Source organism: Camelus dromedarius, chromosome 9, assembly GCF_036321535.1.
Source record: "Camelus dromedarius isolate mCamDro1 chromosome 9, mCamDro1.pat, whole genome shotgun sequence".
NCBI lineage: Eukaryota > Metazoa > Chordata > Mammalia > Artiodactyla > Camelidae > Camelus > Camelus dromedarius.
Genome location: NC_087444.1, coordinates 21691356 through 21698527, shown reverse-complemented (window position 1 = coordinate 21698527; position 7172 = coordinate 21691356). Strand labels below are relative to the sequence as shown.

General features: G+C 39.3%; 1 non-coding gene across 1 annotated transcript; it reads right to left on the bottom strand.

The window, feature by feature from the left end:
* Positions 1 to 6787: 6787 nt before the first annotated feature.
* Positions 6788 to 6860, bottom strand: TRNAA-AGC (transfer RNA alanine (anticodon AGC)). The gene has a single exon. It is a non-coding gene; the product is annotated as a tRNA-Ala (tRNA).
* Positions 6861 to 7172: the final 312 nt, after the last annotated feature.

Sequence of the window (7172 nt, the reverse complement as noted above, 5' to 3'; positions counted from 1 at the left end):
AAGTACCACATAGTCAAACTTCGGCAAACCAGAGGTAAAAAGAAAATACTAAAAGCAGTCAGCACACACACACACACACACACACACACACACACCACCACACACCATAGGACCAGATAGCTTTACTAGTGAATTCTATCAAACAGTTAAAGCAGAAATAATACCAATTATGTGCAAACTCTTCCAGACAATAGAAGAGGAGAAAGAGTTTCCCAACTCACATTATAAGGCCAGTTAAAAAAAAAAAAAAGCAGTAAAAGACATTATAAGAAAACTACATACCAGTATCCCTCATGAACACAAATGAAAAATTCTTGACAAAATTTTAGCGACAGCACATAAAAATGATAATATAATATAACTATGTGGGATTTATCCTGGGATTGCAGGGTTGATTTAACATTTGAAAATCAATCAACGTAATTCACCAAATTAACATAATAAAACAAATCCATATTTTTATCTCAATAACTGCAGAGGATGCCTTTGGAAAAATTTAGCATCCATCTATGATTAAAACTCCCAGAAAACTAGAAATAGAAGAGAATGTTCTCATACTGAAAGGGGCATCTATAAAAACCTACAGCAAAACATCATACTTAATGGTGAAAGACTGCTTCTCTCCTGAAATTGTGGAAAAGGTAAGAATGTCCACTCTCACCTCTTCTCAACATTGTAATGGAGATCCTAGATGGTGTAATAAGAGAAGAAAAAGAGGTTGAAAGACAGCTATAAAACTGTCTTTATTCACCAATTATATGATCATCCATGTACAGAATCCTAAGGAATCTACCAAAAAGCTACTGAAACATATAATTGAGTTTAGCAAGTTTGCAAGATACAAAGTAAATTTACAAAAATCATTTGTATTTCCATATCCTACAAACAAAAATGGAATTGAAATTAAAATGCCATTTATAATAGCATCAAAATATAAAACACTTAGGAATAAATCTGACAAAAGAGGTGCAGATCTGTATACTGAAAACTACAAATACTGCTAAGCAAAATTAGACCTAAATAAATGAAGTGACGTACCATGCACATGGATTGAAAGACTCAGTTTTATAAAGATATCAATTCTTCCCAAATTGATCGGAAAGAGTCAAAACCATCTCAAAAAATATCCCAGCAGGATTTGTTGTAGAAATTGACCAACTGATTCAAACATTGATATAAATGTATCAAATCAACATTTTGTATACCTTTAACTTACACAGAGTTATGTATCAATTATATCTTTAACTACAAAAATAATTAAAAATTGATATGCAATATTTTTTTCCCTACACTCCTGCTCCTAACCTGGATCACACATTTTATTATTTTTTTTTATTTTTTCCTTTCATTTTCATTTTCACTTCTGTCTAACAGGGAGTTATATGCTTCTTATTATCCTCCTTCCTGAGGTAGCATTTGGCCCCCTCCTTTCCCTCAAACCGTTATGGTATTTGCAAAGAAACATGATTATGTGTGATTGGAAATGAAAAACGCATCAGTTTATCCATTTCAAAATATTTTCCCCTTGAAAAAGAATGCTTAAAAACATAGGATGGGCTGCCTTGGAAGAGACTGAACTCCCAGTCCCCAGAAGCACGCAAGAGAGACAACTATCTTCATTCAACACTCATTCACAAAAAACAAACAAAGAAACAAGCAAAAAAATACCCATTCACAGAACGTGTATTATGAACCAGACACGGGCAATACAGTAATAAACAAGGCAATTAAAGTATCTGTCCTCAGGGGTCTTAAAGTCTAGTAGCATGTCCAGGGTACTGGGGATTTCTGCACAGAACAGGTTTGAATGAGGTAACCCCAGAGTTCTCTTCTGGAAGTCTATAAATCTATATTTCCAGGATTTAAAAAAAAAAAACATAACAAAACAAACTTTTGTTTCCTAGCAAAGCAAATGCTTCCTTCATGCCCTCTCTGTTTGGGTCTTGAGAGCGGTAGACCGAATACAGTGCAGTAAGGAACCCAACACCTATGGAAGCAGCCCTCCAGCCTGAAACAAAAGAATTTGGCCAGCTCGCTCATTAATCAAATCCATCTTGTACAGGAGTGCTCTTGTGAGCCTCTGCCAGAGGGAAATATCAAACACATGGTCTCAGGCTGTTCTTACCCCTGGGAAAATGTGGAAGGGACTATGTCAGAAAAATGTAGATCTATTTCCAGGAAATTTCACCTTCTGGCACCGTCCCCTTCCCCTGGCTCTGGGTGCTGCTTCGGGGACTCCACTTCAGGAAAGTGAGGCAGCCAGTGAGCCAATCAGAGCCAGAGCAAGCAGATGGCCTAGCACTCTGGGAACATATCCCTCCAAGTACTACCACAGAAATGAGGGACAGTTCCAGGAAAACACGGAGTTGTAACTAGACTCATGGCTTAGGCACACGAGGCCAGCAATGAGGTGCCAAGAGCAGACTTGCTGGAGTCAGGGTGGAGGAAACCGCTGGCTTCTCCTGCAAACAAGTCAGTTTGAGTCTCCCCGCCTTATTGGACATGATCACTGCTCCTTCTCAGAGATACCCCTTGGGTCTGCGGGCCGATGTCCAGTCAAAGCTCGAATATCTGGGAGCGGTTTGAAGAGTTTCAGAAAAAAAAGTGAATGGACACCAAATAATCATTCTAGTAATGGTTTTACCCAAAGTGCTTTTTTGCAGCCTCCAAACTTTGTTTATGCTTTTTCTTCTTCCTGGGGTATTATTCTCTGCCTCCTGCCCTGTTGAAGTCCTATTTTTCTTTCCAGGATTATCTCAAGTGCTGCTTCTTCCATGAAGTTTTCCTGGATTCTTTCAACTCCAAGTAAGCTCTCTTCTCATAACATTCTAAATTTTCTTGTAGCAAATATTATACCTTATATTACAGCATTTTGTGCATGTGGTAATTACCTTTTTTTTTTTTTTTAATGGAGGTACGGGGATTGATTCCAGGACCTCGTTCATGCTAAGCATGTGCTTTACCATTGAGCTAAACCCACCCCCCCCCACCCATGCCTTACCTTTTTAAAAATTAAATTCTAAGTACCTTATGGACAGATGTCATATCTCATTCTTCTTTACATCTCATCCTGCCCCTTTAAGTTTCCTCCAGCCAACCTACATTTGCATATGGTAGGATTAAGAAAAGCTTGGGGACATGGAGTTGAGAAAACAGTCTTTAGAGCAATCAGTGGTAATGAAACTTCCCCCTCCTGCAAAGGACAAGACTAGGTCTTTCCTACAGTCTCTTTGAGGTCTACAATGGCCTTTTCTGTCTCAATAATCTAAAAAATTAAAAAACTAAGTTCACACTTAGTAATGCCTAATTCATCCTGAATTGCTGGGGAATAAGCAGTTCCACGTAAGTGCATTTTCCAGATCACTGGAGCTTACTTATTGGAATCCAAAAGTTTAAAAATGATTTATAAAACATGCTTGTCCAAAGGCATTTACAATATCTCTGGAAAAGTCCAAAAGAGAGCAGTTATAAGTGGTTGCATCCATGGAGGACAACGTGGAGATTAGGGAGCAGAGGTTGGGGGGAAATCCTACTTCTCACTCTGTACTCTTTTGTACCTTTTGAATTTTGAATGATGTACGTCTATTACCCCTTCATTTAAAACTAATTACATGCTTCCTTACTTCTTTAAATATAGTTGCTGAACCTAATTTAACTTTTATTTCTGAATCAAGTTTATCATTATAAATACCATATATTGTCTTCTTCCTAAATAGCGTTACTCCAAAAAAAAAAAGGGTATTAAAGTTATACAGAGTTATATGCTCCTAGAGTAAATGGCTCCCAAACCACTGAGCCTCTAGAGATTTGAGATTTGGTTTACTTTTTAGATTTTCTGTCTCTTCCCTGGCACTTTCATTTTTTGTTGTTAATATAGTGACTGCTTATAGCAACCACTGCCCCCCTCCCACCTTCTGATTTGCTCATTTGTACTGATGTGATTTGGAAGACAAGTGATCTCAGATGGTAAACAAAATTCATCAAATGGCGATGGGAAGAAAAAAATTCCAGGAGGTAAAGAAAATACTATTGCTAGTGGGCTATGGTTTTATGAAGTGGATTGGGCTGAATGGCGTTCTAATTGAACATCAGATTTATGTCTCTCTCACTCAAAATCATACAGTGCTAAGCCTTTGGACAGCAGGCCTGGTGGACACCAAAGTAGTTACCAGATACCAGAGTGCTACTAGAGGCAATGCCTAAGAGAGTGAGAGGTAACTCATGTCTTGCTGTCCATGAAGGACACAGGAAAACTACCAAGATAACACTGAGGGACTCAGAAAGTGGTGAAAATCGGCATCGTTCAATGTATAGACTTAATGACATCTATTTTGGCCTTGTAGTGGCTTTTCTGACTCTTTCTGGCTTTTGTTTTAGGTTTTTGCATGTTTTTGCTGTTTTTCACTATAATTCTGGATACCTGAGTGACTAGATAAGTAGCTTCTGGAAAAGTAGAATTTCTACTAATATCATCGTTAACATTATTCTTTTCTCTTTTTACCTGAGTGATGTTTTTTTAGAAAATCCTGGACGATTAAGACAATTAACTGGCAACACAGATTTAAGCAATGATAGCTCCAAAATCAGGTTAAGCAACACCTTCATTAATACACTGTCACCAAGAATGAAGCCCTGAGCAGCACCATCGTGGGTTAAAGTATAAACAGTTTGAAAAATTATTGGAGAACTAGAGAGCTGAAAAATCAAGGACAGAGAATGAGATGAGGTCAAAATATGGTGTTAACATTCAAAAAAGAAAGCTAATTGTGGAAATTACTGGCCAGTAAATTGGATCATCGTAGTAATAAAACAGATGTTAACAGTGAAAATCCATCGACATCTGGAAAGAATAAAGTCACAAAGGATTTATGGAAAGGAGTGAGTTCAAGAGAATCGGCAGAAGAAAAAAATCAGAGTGAGGCCAGCTCTTTAGTAAAGGATTTGGAACTTGGGTGAAGGGTTTTGCACAGCCTGCCATGCCATTGCTACTCTCAGGCCAGTTCAGGATGCGAACACGGTCACATGGACTCCAAAGCTGGCTGGGAGATTGTAAGTGAAGGATAATGATATAAACACCCAGCAACAGCTCCAGTGAGGGGAGCAGGGGGCTGAGGGCACTTCCCTGGAGAGCAGGGTCAGGTCTGGTTTTATTTAACATCTTTGCTAATGATTTACAAGCAGCAACAAACATGTCAAGAAAATGTGCAAAGCACATCAACTATAGACCAGGTACACACCCCATCCAGCAAGGAGCTTATCCAACAGGACCAAAAGCAATTACCAAAGGGAGCTGGAAATAACCTAGGTCAGAGCTGCCTAGGAAAATAATCTGGAAAAAAAGAAAAAAAGAAAAAACCCAAACCAAAAACAGTCACCCTTCAGGGTTCGGTGAGAAAGGGGGGTGGGAGGGGGAAAGAATTAGAGGGATAGAATAGGACATAAATGTGGCCAAAAGTAGTCCCAGAGGACAAATCATGTTTAACAACATAACAGGGGAATGAGGAAGTCCAACAGGGCAGAGGTCCAGTTCTGAGGTATGTAAATGTATGGTTGCTGTTCAGCAAATGTGAAATGATAACTCTCAGAGGAGAACCCATACCCCTTGTCCTGATATTGTGGCTGAAACTCGGCCTCTGTACCCCACTTACCAAATTGAGACTTGAAGACAGAGTTTTGGATGAAGTAGAAAAGGCAGCTTTATTTCTTTGACAGGCAGAGGAGGTCACAGTGGGCTAATGCCTTCAAGACCGAGTTTGCAGGGGAGAGAAGTAGGGGGTTTTACAGTAAGAGTTCAAGGGGCGGTACTGATTTCCATAGAAATCACATAAAGGGTAACAACTTGTTGCAAAGTCGTCCTTGTTTTTGTAACAGCAGCAGTTCTCTTTCTTCTGCTGGGTATGATGTTCATCTCTGGCTTTGGAACTCTTCTAATATTCTTGTGCCTGAAACAAAGGTGCTTAGGAAAAAGATCTGTGGAAAAGCACTCTAGAGAAAAATTTGTGCAGTTTAAAGTCAGGTTAATATGCGCTTCTGGCATTTTAGGCAGGCAGAGGCCTGAGACCTCTTGCTGCAGTGTTTGCAGAGGCTGGGACAACAGAATACAAAGAAACCATAAGGGGCTAAAAATTACTGCACATGTGCAATTCAGGGTGAGTTATGAACAACAAGATGCACAAGACACCCAACTAATGTCTTGGAGGTGTTGGGAACAAAATGAGGGGGATGGGCAGATCACCAGAGACCCCTCTTCCCCCACCATCTCCAGCCCAATCCTGGTCAGCAAAAGCATGGGAAAAACCCCTTAAACTATTACACAGTTAAGCAATTACAAATGCCATATGGTCACCTATGACAACAACTTCCTGCTTGGTTACAGTATGCAACACTAAATCCCTCTGTACCTCAAAACCCATTCTGTACCTGCTTCTAGACTGTCTAGACCAGGACTTCTCAAACTTCCATGTGTATAAAATCCCCTGGAAGGGGAGACTATGCATTTCTCACAGGCTTCCAGGTAATGCCAGTGTCGATCCACAGGCCATGTATTTGAAAAGCAAAGCACCAGAGCAGCAGTGTTCAACAGAGCTTTCTGCAGTGATGGAAGTGTTTTTAATCTGCACTGTCCACTACAGGAGCCAGTGTCACATGTGGCTGTTAATACTAGCATGACTCATGACCTAATTTAAAATTGTTATTTAATTTTAATTCATGTTACTTTGGGGTTTTGTTTTTTTTTTTGAGGGGGAAGGGGAAAGTAATTAGGTTTTTAAAAATTTAATTTTTTAAATGGAGGTACTGGGGATTGAACCCAGGACCTCATGCATGCTAAGCATGTGCTCTACCACTGAGCTATACCCTCCCCCATAGTTCATTTTAACTTAAATAGACACATGGCTATTGGCTCCTGTATTGGACAGCACAGCTCTAAAGCAATTAGATGCACATTAAATTTTAAGAAGCACTGGTCTGGAAAATGCCAGGTGACATATTTCCTTCCCCCAACAAACCATTAATCATATAGGCATTTGAGCTTCACTATACTGAGCATTCAGCTGGATTGACAACCAGTTTGACTGGAAATAAGATTTAGTTTATCTGGTGGTTACTTTTATTACAAAATTATACCCTGAAGAAAATAAAACTACCATATACTCCAGCAATTCCACTCCTGG